General features: G+C 49.2%; 1 long non-coding RNA gene across 1 annotated transcript; it reads left to right on the top strand.

Moving 5' to 3' along the window:
• Positions 1-400: 400 nt before the first annotated feature.
• LOC135820969 (uncharacterized) lies at positions 401-13,832 on the top strand. Its single transcript, XR_010554233.1, has 3 exons — positions 401-784; positions 1,701-1,939; positions 12,729-13,832. It is a non-coding gene; the product is annotated as an uncharacterized LOC135820969 (long non-coding RNA).
• The last annotated feature ends 1,089 nt before the right edge of the window (positions 13,833-14,921 follow it).

Below are 14,921 nucleotides of genomic sequence, written 5' to 3' on the forward strand. Positions count from 1 at the left end.
GGGATAGCACCATTTTGTGTCATTACATGCGCGTCGAGATGGTACGGCTGCATGTAGGCATGTGCACTTTCATTAAAAGAAGAAGAAGAAGAAGGAAAAGTACTGTGGCTGTCTCGCATGCAAGGACGCCTGTGACTGTGTACTGATATGTACGTGTGTGCACTTTCAGCTCGGCTTACTTTCGTCATGTCCACTCCACCACTGTCATTGTCCTTATCATGTGTGCAATCATGTGTCAAGCTATCGTCAAACATGTCGACTGCGCGTACTGCAGTCCCGTCAAGAGTCACGGGATAATAATGTTTCCGCATTTCAGCAACAACCTTTCGCCTTGGCCATGAATGGCATTATTAGTAATACATTTAACTAGTGAGAATGAATGACGGCTGATTATCGTGCTATAGATCTACAGGACACACTCTCCTTAGGCTTAGATGAATTACTGACTGTTTCTCTTCAGGAAACTTACAGTTCTAACATGTTCGGAGACGGTTTACTGTCTGATTCTCAGATTCTTTAACAAACCATATCGGTTACAGGGTTCCATAGGTTGTTAGGTCTTGCGTGCTGCCCTTGTGGACACAACACACTGCCCTGGCCGCGTTACTCCGCAGCTGTCCACTGAAGAGTGGCGACCTGTTTAGTTGTGCACGACGGAGGCCGGAGCCCGAGGCCTTAGCGCCACTGATTGTCCCGGTATCTCTACCACAAACGAGGGGAGCCCGCAACGTATCTGCACTCACCTGTTCTGCCGTCACTCGCCATCAGTCAGAATAGATCTACGGTAAGTGTCTTCATTGACTAGCAATCGGACTAGCGGAGGCTTATGATCTCCTTCATGGCGACATGATGTTTTCGAAATGATGCATCGAGACACACATTCACCACTGAACACTGAAGACAATATGCAATGACACGTCTATGGAGAGTAGAGACCTTTATGCCTGTACACAGTGAGACCTCACAGCATACCCTACAGCTCCAACGGGCAAACGTCTGTATTCTGTAGTCGAGGTACAAAATAATTACCGTTCAAGACAATTCGACACAGTCTAACTGATGCTAGCAGGGTCGAGATCAGCAGTGTATACGCGAGGGTGCGGATCAGCAATGAGCAGCAAGAAAGAAGCTAGCTCATCCGTACAGGAGCTCTCGTGGAGAAAAGGCGTAGAAAACATGACAGGTTGTTCTCTCTCTGTCTCTGCCTCTCTCTGATCTGTGTGTGTGTGTGTGTGTGTGTGTGTGTGTGTGTGTGTGTGTGTGTGTGTGTGTGTGTGAGAGTGTGTGTGTGTGTGTCTCTCTCTCTCTCTCCGGCTCTGTGTATCTGTCTTTATCGGCCTCTCTCTCTCTCACTCACTCACACACACACACACATACACACACACACACACACACACACACACACACACACACACAGAACACCGCACACCACACACACACACACACACACACACACACACACACACACACACACACACACACACACACACACACACACACACACACACACACACACACACACACACACACACACACACACACACACACACACACACACACACACACACACACACACACACACACACACACACACACACACTCTCTCTCTCTCTCTCTCTCTCTCTCTCTCTCACTCTTAGTATAATGTAATAGTGACTAATACTGATGTGCCTGATCGTTCTGTTCTGATCACGATCCAGTCCTCCACTGCAGCAAGCAGTCAGCCAATCACACAGTGCAGTGCGCTAACGTCACATCCAGTCACGTGACAGGTCCCGGTCGCATTGCATTGCATTGGTGACTGCACTGCCTTCTTCTACCCTGTACTGTAGTGTACTGAGTGACTGTAGCCATGCACATGCACATTACATTTCCAGAGCCTGGCAGAAAGAGAGTCACCATGGAGTTCTATGGCTCTGAAACTGTAGCCACGCTGAAGGTACAGTTCATGGGAAAGTGTTGTACAGTCTTTAAGTTTTAGTTAGTAGAGCACGATTAATGTTAGCAATGACTTTAATACTAGGTACAATGTACTTGAGAGGGGGGGGGGGGGGGGGGGGAATGCATCTGACCCGTCTGAGGAGCTCTGACTGTGAGTCTAGCCACGAAAATCAATACTTTTTTTTAAATTTCGGCCAGTCGGCTACTATCATTTCGTCTTGGGGGTTAGACAAGGGGAAGTAGCCATGTAGGGGCGTTAGCCCGCCTTTCGGCACCGGAACGGGAGTTGCAGCTCGCTCGACTTGACTCTACTGAGTGCAGAGGACCCACACCTTGATCTGGTGAGCTGCGTCGTGGGGATTTTTGCAGTCAGATGTGCGACTGCGGGGCTCGAACCCAAATCAATACCTTGCTACATAGGATCATACTGCATGTATGAAGCACATCCATACCCTGTCATGTACCTGTATACTGTAACCAAGAATACTCAGTCTGCGGACAGAACTGTTTCGTCCAGGGAGTCGTAAAATACCGGTATTTTACGACTCCCTGGTTCCGTCCTTTGTGGACTCATCAGCGCAGCACAGATGAAATGAAGCCGAACCTGATGTCAATGACCAAGACGGCAAGAGTATAATAATTATACTCTTGAGTATAATAATTATACTCTTGGTGCTGTGTAACGTGTAGAAGAACTCTGGTCGACACACGTTCTTGATTGCTTGCCTAGTACTAGTAGTAGTACTTCGTAGCTGTCTTGGGCATCCGCGGCAAGGCTATTCGAAGACCGTTCACTGCCTCGTGGTTTGTGGTAGCGCTATTCCTATCTACCTGTCGACGCAAGCTGATTGTGGAGGTAGTACTTGAAGTGTATGTATGACTTATGTATCTGTATCTGCAACATGTAAAGAGTTAAAGCACGTTTGAACTACATGTAGCTCTGCCTCTAGGTATTGAGCACCACTCTTTTGGACAGCCTGGAATCTCTCTCAGTCTCTGTTTTAGCGTGTCAGGCTGTAGATTGTTGACATGTTAGGTCCGGGATGTGAGCTAGGACTGATCGGTATTCATGCCGCTGATAGCCATGGTAACTGCAGGCATGTAAACGTACATGTCTGCGGGCTCAGTGCTATCTCAGGCACGGTGGTGGCCTGGCATAAGGGAAGCCTCCTAATCTGGCTGTGCTTTTCAATACAGTTGTATAGCGCGTGATAACGCGAAAGTGCAAGTTTTACTCTCCATTTTTCAAGTTCACCGGGACTTTTCACATGTTTGTATGACGTGAGAGTTAGCACACGCAGTTTAGGACATCTAAGCACGAAGAGCTGTCCAGTCTGCAGTATCGTACACGGGATCCGCAGGCATACGTCATGTAATCTCTTTCAAACTTCACTTTTGGTTGTGTCTTTCCAATGTCTCGTCATTTCCTCCCGCGGTGCGCGAGTTGCACTTCCACTTTCCACAGTTGGGTATGTCTACATTCAAGTACATTGTACATTGTAGACTTGTTGGACGTAACGTCACCGTGCGAACAGTTGACTTGAGCATGCAGCGCTGCACTGCATGTTAGTGGTTGTAGTCTGAACAGCCAGATCTAAGAGCTACACGTAGTTGATGTTTCTCGTCGACACCGGTGCTTGCCGCGGAGGAAAAGGTGCCAAGGTGTCTGGTCGAGTTCGGGTGTTTCGTCGGAGCGCAGTGCACCATGGTTCATGCCGAGTATGTCGGGTATTACTACCTCCCTCAGCGCTTGCATGCCAGTTTCAGAGAGCATGCCCCGGGTACTCGTCCCTGCGAGGAGTCAGGAAAGTGTTGATCGAGCGGGCCAAACGGCAGTACAATCACCGAGCGCTGGACGCTGAACCAGTGCTGGTCTCAATCGACGTCACCAAGCCGCAGGACAGCAGTGCGGAGCCACGTCTGGTCGTGCAGTCCTCCGTACATACCCAGCAGGCTCTGTTCTCCAGCGACACACTGGGACGAAGGAGAGGAGCAACAGCCCAGGGCGTAAACGTCAAGGATGCCACCTCGGTGGAAGCAGCCAGAAGACGATCGACAGCGGCGCTGCAGACCAGGGAAGGGTCAAGCTGTGACAGCCTTGCAGGCAAAGAGAGGTACAAACAGTACTGCGATACCGTCGGAACGAACTTGCTACTCTCGATGTACGTAGGCCACTTGTTCTCTTTCCTTGAGCGACATCCGAGTTGTTGTACCAGCCCTGGAACCTATAGGAGAGAGAAGTCACACGGATCAATGCTACATGGCAACAAAAAACGAAAGAGCGCTTCATCGTCATCCATCTCGTCCGTCTCTTCTTCATCACCATCATCATCATCTTCATCATTGAGAAAAGCCTCTTTTACGGGCAAAGCAAATGTATATCATTACAATATGTAAAGTGAACAGGGGAAATCAACACAAAACCAACCGGAAAATGATGAAACACAAAAGCAGTCAAGGAAGTAAATCAATACAAAAACAAGCAATGAACACAGAGTAATAAAAGGGGAAAAAACCAAATAGCATTATATTAAGTTGAGGCCAAAGGCAGCACCCTACTCCGCCTGGCGGCACTGGGCCAGAAATGAGTTCGGCTGTCGCCTCTTGCCGTACGAACCGCGGCAACCGCGGAAGCAGGTGACTGCCCATCGCAGCAAGCAGAAAGACAAACGGGTGCGTAGTATGCCCATTACTAGTGGGTACTTCAGTTCAGTATGGCGCTCAACAAACAGGGAGGCCAATGATTTCAGGAATTGAGTAGTTTCTGGGCCACTAAAGCCGTACGTCGAGAACACAAGTGGCGTGAAGGAGCCGCGCTCCACGTTAACCACACGGCTGGCGTATTGATTTTTCTTGTTTCGCTCGTGAGACTTCAGCTGACTCAGGGCTTGTGATCGAGACAACACAGACGCTGCGGGATGAGTGATCCGCACATCAAAGTAAGCGTCCTGTTGCCACGACCAAAAGCCGCGAGCCCGCACATCCAGACGAGCTTCTGCGCATCGGTTGAGGGAACGACCACCAGGCAAATGCTCACTGCTGCAGGGCAATAGCCGGGGCTCCGTCTCTACGTCCACCACTCCAGCCTCCCTCAGTAGTCCAGCAACCAAGTCCCGCACCTCATTGTGACGGGCAATGGTATAGCCGCCAGTGGCACAGGTAAGTGCATGAGCGGGGCTGAGAGGCACACCACAAACACATGAATCGGGTAGCCCACTCAACCTTCGCCCATAGCGGATGCACAGGGCATCACGGAAGTCGGATTTCTTCAGGATGGTTCCATCTTGCCACCGCGGGGCAACAGTCAACCATGACGATACTCCCTTTTCGGACGCGATTTCAACAAGAAATTGTTGCTGCGAGCTCAAGTCCGCCTTAATGTCTTGTTGCCGGCTGCATAGGCTCCGCATTTTGCTTGTCCGAGTCGAGCGTGCCAGCTGGCGGGTGTCCCCAACAGCATCGCGGACGGGATCATGATTGGAGAGCCTCACTCGGTCGGCAACCTCCTGGGTTGTATCACCGGAGCCCTCTGACTGGGCAGTATCCGACAAATCGCTCCTTGCCATATCACCAGGCACGCTTGGAGGGTTCGCATATGTGCCAGTCAACAGTAGCTGAACAAGAGGCTTCGTGATGCTCAAGGATGCTGCGAGCTCTGCTGGTGCACTATCCTGCAACAGAGGGAGGGCCAAACCACCAAGACGCACTGGAAATGACATCAGCTCTCTCTCAGGGCTACCAGGACGAACGCCATCCCCCAGAAGGGCAGGTATCAGGCAATCATTGATCCTCTCATCAAGCTCGGCCAGTATCTCAGCCGAACAAGGTGAGCAACGCAAGTGGTATGTCCATGTGGATGACAGACCCTTCGTAAAAACGGTGTATGCGGCCTGAGGCTGAGTGACAGCCATCCCCGTCAGGGAATCCAGAACCTGCTTCCATTTATCCACCTTCTTGGCCATGAAGGCAGAGCAGAACTCCTCACTGCCAATCGCTCCGCCGAGGTGACGGTTGCCGCTGGTCTTGATGGTAACTCCAGTGGCGGAGAAGAGGCGCTGGGCCTCTTCCTCATGCTCCGGCTTGACCAGCAACACTGATTTCTGTGGGTTTGGAAAGTATCCATAGTCAGGGCCCAGTTGGCTTATGTCTCCCCAGTATGTGGACAATGAAGAAACGCGGCCACCTGCAGAATCGTCGTCCGCGTACCAAACCTGAGCCACAGATGGATTGGATTCCTGGAGGCGCCGAATCATCGGGACTGTAGCGATACCATACAGAGCCATGGCCAGCGGATCGCCCTGGCAAGTACCCTCCAGTGACTCAATCTCCCCGCCGCCGGAGACGAAGAGACGAATTGAAGAACTGTACGTGTTCTGGAACACCTTTGCCATAGCGGGGCATACATAGGGCACGTTATGGAGGGCCGCGTTTCTATTCAATGAATTGAACGCATTCGTAGCATCTACATCATCTTCATCATAATCATCATCATCATCATCATCATCATCATCATCATCTGTGCATGGTGGTTGTGGGAGGCTGTGCAATGTGTTCCTCAAGAGACTGTGCCAGATGCAGGCCGAGTCATCGGGATCTCACTATTCCCAGGTCATTGGTTTACTCCGCTGTCGGCTGTCTTTTGCTTTGCTGCGTGCTGCTGTGTTGTGCATACGTGGGGCTCGGTCACGGTACCACCATCCGGCGAGATGTTTTCATGATGTCTCGATTGCCGTGGCCGAGTCAGGTCTAGTTTGTTAAGTATCGTGCTGTGTCCTGACTGTGCATGCGGGATTGGTATGGCGCTTACCCTTTTGTTGCTGTTTTGTTGCTTTCATGCCTTTAAGCATGTAATTGTGTTCAATTGTTGTATTTCATGGAAAAACGATCTTTGCGTCGGATTCATTTAAACTATTATTTGTGTAGGGTTCCACTCCTTCATCTTGGGAAATTGTGTTTTGTTTGCCCAAAGAAGTGGATCATCATCATCATCATCATCATCATCTTCATCTTCATCCTCCAGTACAATCGCCAGCAGTTCAGGTGCCAGTACAGATACTGGTGACTCAGCAACAGTGCCCACTTCTCTAATTGTCTGCCATGTGTTTAGCTGTACAAGTGGCCAGGAAGCACAGGGACTCATGGAGATGGCTCACTCGCTATCCCTGGCATCTCGGTCACCACAGCTAGGCCGCAAGACCGACGCGAGGAAGTCCAATGGCGGCGGAGGGGATATGAACGACACAGAGTCTTTGACATCGAATGAAGACGATATCCGATATCTGTATCCCGCAGCATCAACACACAGTGCCATGAAACGTTCCAGCCCCGCGTCTCACTGCACTGCTTATCCTGTGACTGGGACGTCACCTGCCAGTACAGCAACCTCCAATGACGTAGTCACCAGGCGAAAGCCCTCAGAAAACATGCGGAACAGAAAGTTGAAAGGCAGGGGTTGGGCGTTAGATGCAATGCCGGCAGCAGTATGCAGCATGGATGCGGACAGTACTGATGATGGTGTCAACACTTTTGATGAGGAGCTTGATGGCGAAGGACTGGCCACACCACGCCGACAGAGCTGCAGCAACAACAGTAACAACACGCCGCTGCTGCACCGGACCCAAGTCGCTGCGTGTAGTATGTGTGATGGCATCGCAGAGTGTGCAGAGTTCACCGCTGACTATCACTCCGTACCGGCCACACCGAAATCTAGCGGGCCAACTCTGGACTCTTGCTCAAGTCTTGACCTACACTACAGCAGCAGCAGCCCCCCATGTTCGAACTAGCCAGGACGTCTTATGATCCTGCCAGTGAATTCGCTCTCAACACGCGAGTACGGAGCAAGGTTTAGACAAAACAGTGAGAACGTTTTTGTGGAGTCCACGTTCACAACAACACGCACACTCTGCAGTCTGCACACACCCTTCTTTGAGCACGAAGACAGCTTTCCAACTCTCTTCGGCCGTTGAGAAGCGTACCTTTTCCTCTCCGTTCCCTGGGGAACTCACGACGGCCGCTACAGCAACCGGAGTAACCGGAGCAAGGTGTCACAGGGCAGCAGCGTTAGCTTGCAGATCACCTATGACTCCCAGTGAGCCGTCATGGCTAATGATCCTCATCCAGGGTAGTGCCCTTCACCTTCACCTGCAGCAGCTGCTTTGCCTGAGGGAGTTTAATGATGTTGTTGGTGTTTAATATTATAATCTATTTAAAGTCGCATCACAACCAGGAAGCTATGCCCTTTTACATGTGTGCAACTACTTCAACTTCAACTTCACAAGTATCTGAAGAAAACACTATGCAAGAAAAGGAATGGGATTATTTTTGACTAATAGAGGATGTTATGATGATAAAGAGTCCAGTGGGTCATCCGAAAACACACGTCTGCTGCGGATGGTGACTATGAGCCAGAGCATGAACTTGTGAACTGTGTGGGAACGAGATGGGATTCGTAACGTAAGTGCTCACCATGAAGTGATATGGTCGCCTGTCAAGCCTTAATTTATGTTATGGAGCTCGATTCTCTTTTTAAAAATTTCCAGTGCCTACGTTCACAATCAACTCGAGGATTCGACGTTCTCAGAGGCAGATCTAGCAAGGGAGATGTCTGCTAAACCTATGAAGTAGAATATACTCAAGATAGTTTATAGCAAGGCAGATAGCTGTAATATCCACACAGCTCAGAAGCAGTAATGTGGGGAGGATAGGACATTAAGTGCACAGAGGAATAAATCAAGGTCGATAAAGACAGACACACAGAGCCGGAGAGAGAGAGAGGGAGAGAGAGAGAGAGAGAGAGAGAGAGAGAGAGAGAGAGAGAGAGAGAGAGAGAGAGAGAGAGAGAGAGAGAGACACACACACACACACACACACACACACACACACACACACACACACACATGTACATACAGAAAGAGAGTCTCAAGCACCAGTTTATCGCAACGTGAATACAAACGCTCAAATAATGACGTAATCGCATACGTCATGTGACCTCAATCCGGTACAGTAGTTCTTCACGAGACTGTACTAATCACAAGACGAGGCGCTCGTACAGCGGTTCATCATCACTATCATCATCAGTGCCCACCACACCTATCCTGGGTATAGACCCCGGTGCAGCCTCCTCACCGCCAGGCGGTGGCAGTGGTTGATCTCCGAGGGGATTGTACACGGGCGAGGATGGCTCACCGGGCGGCAGCGTGATTTGAGTACTTGTCAGAGTTGCGTGCGATGTGCGCCGCACCCTGGTCTTGAGCGTACCCATGCCTGGAGCGGATTGTCGAATAGGCGTCGTGGCTGCTCCCAACGACAGTTGCTGGCTGAAACTGGATGAAAACGAACCGACTGATCCCCGACTGGTCTTGGGCGTGGCCGACACAGATGCACACTCGTTGGCGCCAAACGCGGAAATGTCGTCGAGCGTGTTGCCAGCAGTGAGCGTCGCCGTCGGGTGGAGATGAGACGCGCTATCCTGCGGTGATGACCGCTGCAGGAAATTGCTGACGGTGCTCAGTCGTTTGGGCGTAGCCTGGTCCTGCTCGTCATCAGTATCAGCGTGACCAGCGCTATCCGCTAGCCATGCCCTGGTCGTCCACTTTCCATCATGTGCGCCCATTGACAAGTCCGATGGACGTCGTGGAGTTACGCCATTAGTAGCATTACCAGGGCTAACCCCGGGCCCGGACACTGTGCTGGACGTGGTGCTGTAGTTTGTGATGGAGCTGTGCGTCGACGACGAGTGATACAAGTACCTGACGTCATGGTCCTCCGACGTCAGCGACGCGGAGTCGTCCTGCAGATCTGAGCTACTGCCGCTTTGTACCATGCCACCCGGACCCGTGCCTGGTGGCTTCCTGCTCATCGTGTTAGCTGGCGAGCGTGATGTGATGGAGAGTGTCTGCGCCATTTCCATGAGTCTCTGTGCGTCCTTCACACTGGCACAGCTGAAGACATGGCACACCACTAGAAAAGGAATGGGGTCTGGTGATACATTGGCTTCACTGGACGAGGACAAAGTTGAAGATGCCGAAACATTGCTCATACGGGACTTGGGACCTTGCCTTGGGGTAGCACTCCCCTCCTTGTTCGCCGCACTGGTCATGGGATGACGCTCCAGGAAGCAGAACAAATGCCCAACGAATAGTGAGATGACAAGCCGTGTACCGGGCACACTGCAGTACTGTCTCGTATCCTTATCACCTCCATCGTTTCGTCCACCGCTAGCCTGCCCCTCCACGATACCTGCGTGCTGTATCGTTGCAGACTTTCGAGCAGCTATCGATCCGCCAGCATTGGCGCTGCCGCTAAGCATTTTACCGCGCCGTCGGCCCAGCGTGCTCGTATTGTAGCTGATCGTAAGCTGTTGTGTGCGGGCAGAGGACGCGACGACCAGATGCGCCTCCGCTCCACTCCCCTGTTGCTCCACATCGATGGAGACTAGCACGGGTTCGGCGTCCGCTGGTCGTTGATTGAATTGACGCTTGGCTCGGTCCATCACGACCTTCTTTAGGCTCTGCGAGCTCTGATTTTCAGGTTTGGATCTATACAGCATACGGGTAAGATCCGAAGGAAGGTAGTAATACCCAACGTACTCAGCGTAAACCATTTTGGATGAGGACTCTTGCTACGCCTTCCTCCAAGCACTCAAGACCGTACTATCGACACACCGATTTCCGTGATTTCGGCCAGTCCGAGGTAGTGCGCTGAAAAGCGCATGAAATGGATAAGAAGACCTCGACTGCTCTGGAGACAAACCCAGCCCTCATCTGAGTCCGTGTGGCATACCACGATTCGTGCAGGGTCTCACCCAGAGTCTCAGTCGCCGACCCCCCGAGCTCCTCCCATCCGGCGAGCTTCTTGCAACCTTTCCCTTGCTTCATTCATGTTTATCTACATTCATGTTCAGCCACATGATTGTACGGGTGCATAGCGCTTCACTCGTACAGAGAGTATGACAGATCTACACTGGAGATTTGCAAGGTTGAAGTGTCCGCACATCATCATGCAGTGTTCACGGATGTCTGTGCACTACTTAGTTACGTGGTCAGGCTCATGAACCATGTGCAATTCACTGCAAAACACGACAAGAAATCATGGAACCACCTGGCTTCGAGACAGCTGGGCACACGGATCCCCCGCAGGATTCGTGGAGAGCCTCGCAAATCTGCCAGTCCGCTCCCAGCTTGTCATGTCAGTTTGTGCCAGTCCAGTCCTGTCTCGAAGTAAAATGCACACATACGCACGAGCCGATGACCATGACACATCCTCATCTTATCGATCCAATTCGATATTCAGACTTCTTTGACGTTCAACTTGAGAGAAACACTCCAAGAGAGCCAGAGCTCATTATGAACGACAACGTCTCTGCAATACTGGTATTCTTTAGAAAAGAGTTGGTGGAGTTATTTCGCTTCTGAGTGCATACCATTTGTGCTGGTTCTCCTGTCCAGTCCTGAGCCCTGTCACGGTGGCCATGCCTGGCTGCGAGGATCTGTGGACAAAAAATGACACCTTGGTTTGGTAAAATACCACCAGCGCTATCTTACACTCACCGCTTGCTTACCTCCTGACTTTGCAAGCCCAAGTACTAGAACGGGTCCGGGGGTAACTTCGAGCCTGTGTACACACAACCTTTTTCTTTTTTCTTTTTAAATAACCGACGAGGAGACAACAGTCGTAAAATAGCAATGAAAAATATCAATTGTGCACTCATAACCATGTATAAACAATTAAAATGAAACAATTCCAGAACGTTTTCGTGTGACCATCATCAGTGGAACATCGTCACATAGTAAGAATCACTAAAACAACCAGTTATATAGCTAGAATTATGAAAAGAAGCGTGAGAATGCAGCACAGCTAGCGGTTATGCATAACGCGTGTAGTGTGAACCTTTGCAGTGTATCTGAGAATGGTAGCAGTAGATGAATGTGGCAGCTGTGAGTGCGTGATACACTGCAAAGGTTCACACTACACGCGTTATGCATAACCGCTAGCTGTGCTGCATTCTCACGCTTCTTTTCATATTACTCTAGCTATATAACTGGTTGTTTTAGTGATTCTTACTATGTGACGATGTTCCACTGATGATGGTCACACGAAAACGTTCTGGAATTGTTTCATTTTAATTGTTTATACATGGTTATGAGTGCACAATTGATATTTTTCATTGCTATTTTTTCTTTTTCTCACACTCCTTTTTCTACGATTAGTATCCTTATTGCATTACATATTCACTACATCCTTATTTTCCGATTCTCTTCTCCGATAGCAGTACTCAGTTCAACTCTAGTCTAGTTACTGAAGTAAAATTAAATACCGAAGGCTAAGGTGACAAATACTGCATGGCACCATGTGGCCAGGTTGCCGGATTAGTCGCCAGGAGTCTACGAGACGTAGACTAGAGCGTACTCCAGAGACTTGCGGACAAGATTTGAGTACGTATCACTGTGCGCGTGTGGGGGATGGGGCTTGTTCGGATGGATTCCACGCTGATGAAACATGTGTGACGGCAGGTACAATACAATTGTATACATTAAACGGCCATCGTATTCTCTATTCGTACATAACACGCATCCTACCCGGCTACAACCTGTTTGCTAACGCTTAGTTCTTGCAAACATCTAAAACCGCCTCCTAACTATACTAGTAGCTGAGACTACTTTCTCTTTTCGTTCGTCCCTCTTGATGTTTGTGATTTGTACTGTTGAGGCAACGAACTGAAATGATAAAAACCAAACCAAAGATGACTGAATCGAGGATATTTCATTTCGGCTTTGTTACCTGCTCAGAAACAGCTGGCGTTTCTGCAAGGCTGGCCTATGGACCATGTGGCTGATATGAACGTCCTGTTCGACTCACACCTGCTTGAAGACTCCAAGACCATGGATCATTATCAGATCTACCATGGTGCGGAGCTGGAGCTGCACTCCAATCGGGTCATCAGCAGATCTGGACAATTGGAGATGGAGCCATTGGTGCCCAAGAGAAAGTATGGCTTTCGCTCGGTGTGCTGCTTGTGCGCTCCATGAGCAGATCATCACTTTGTGATGCACATTGGATTCTGCATGTATGATACAAGTACTACTTCGAAGTAAAAGAAACGGATGTCCATGCCAGATGAATGTGCTGAAAGCATAATAATTATAATTTCATCTCCTATCCTCTCATCTCTCCATTTCATCTCTCCCGTTCCATCCTAAGGTATGGCCCCTCCGTGGGCTGTCTCAGCCTGTCTGTCGATGCGTTTTAACTTATAAGCAACTGCTAACGACTATTGTTGTGCGTTTATTTACACACACACGCGCTGCTCGTGATTGCACGCTGTGCCTGCAACCTGCTGCGCGACCTCAGCAATGTTTGTGATCGTACACTCTATAGCACGATCTTGCTATACTGACTAAACTTCTCTTTCTTACACCGTGCCTGGTAACGGTACAGTGTAACATTGTTAGTAAAGTTATACAATGCCAACTGATTGCACATCAACTTACTTATTCGTATGATTTGCGCCATGATACAGTCATTTACACGTTCCACTCCAGTCATTCGCACCTTTTAGATTTGCGCCATGATGCAGTCAATTACGCTTTTATTTTGAGGGTACTTCAGTACATATAAACCAGTACTGATCCAGATAATATACTCATCACTGTTTTCTGAAAAGCTTTTTCCATCCTCTTCTTGTTTGTTTGTTTGTTATTCGTATGACTAGATTTTTACTTGGGCAGGCCCCACAGCTATGTCTTCGATTGATATAATTATGTTATGCTCCATGATAAGGACAGCATTACACTACATGTACATTTACATAGCTAATATGCCTCATCACTCAAATCTCAAAGTTATAGTCAGTGACACTGAGGTCGCTAGATCACTGGCCTTTACACCTTGTACATGTACTCAAACGATAAGTCATTTTTTATTACCCAATGCTGTAGACAGCAAGCTGTTTCGGCCATGAAGGCCTCATCAGTACAGCTACGAGCTACCAGCCATGGTGCAAAGGAGGCACCACAGACATTAACAGTTTTTTACTATAGAATTGTTACCCAGGACAACAAGGGCAAGCAAGACCAGATTGTCGCTACTCTGAGTTTCATGCTTACGCAATCATCAGGCTAGAATCAGTGCTACCTGTAAGTAGCAGCTCGGCCCATGAATTACAAAAATTACAACTCCCACATGTCCTCGCTGGCGATGATACATGTACATGTACTTCAATTACTATTATTATCAAGTAATTATGTACACCTTCCCGCTGCCCATTGGGATACTTCGTATCAGCGTGCCATTGTGTTTACAACGTTTACTAGTACTCACACAGAACGATTACTATTATAGTGCACTCTACTGAGCTGTTCCACATCTATCACATGACCATGCTGTTCTGATGCCAACTCCACACAACCTCTGCACGTTAGGGGCTTTATGTCGGGCCCTAGTCGACGGCTACAATGGCCAACCGGACAACAATTACAAAGGAGTTGAGACCAAAGAGAATGATTAATTTTCTTGCGCATGCTTGTATGTATGTATGAAGTGACGTAATAGGAGTCAGGCCGCTACAGTACCTCTGGATCATGATGACTGTTATCATGTCGGCCATATTGGTTCCACTGCCCATCACCCCATGTAATGCCTATACTAATGGGCCATGATCATCTTCTGCACACGTTTAGTCACGTGACAAAGATATGAAAGTGCATTATCAGGAACACAATCATCTTACTAATACATTGCCAGGTTCAACTCGTAAGTAAGCTGTATGGACACTTACTCTGCAAGGTACAAGAAGAAGAGCCTACGGTTGGTGCGACGTCGGCTATACTTAGGGAATTGTGTGTCGCTCCCTACAAAGGTAAAAGAAGTGTTCTCCTAGAGAAAACCTTCCTCGCGTCATATCCTCCACGTCCAGCCTGGATGATAGTATGATGCAGGCAACAGCGCTCGGTACACACCCGTGGTGTGCAACAGTCAGTCGT

This window comes from Sycon ciliatum, chromosome 7, assembly GCF_964019385.1.
Source record: "Sycon ciliatum chromosome 7, ocSycCili1.1, whole genome shotgun sequence".
Lineage (NCBI taxonomy): Eukaryota > Metazoa > Porifera > Calcarea > Leucosolenida > Sycettidae > Sycon > Sycon ciliatum.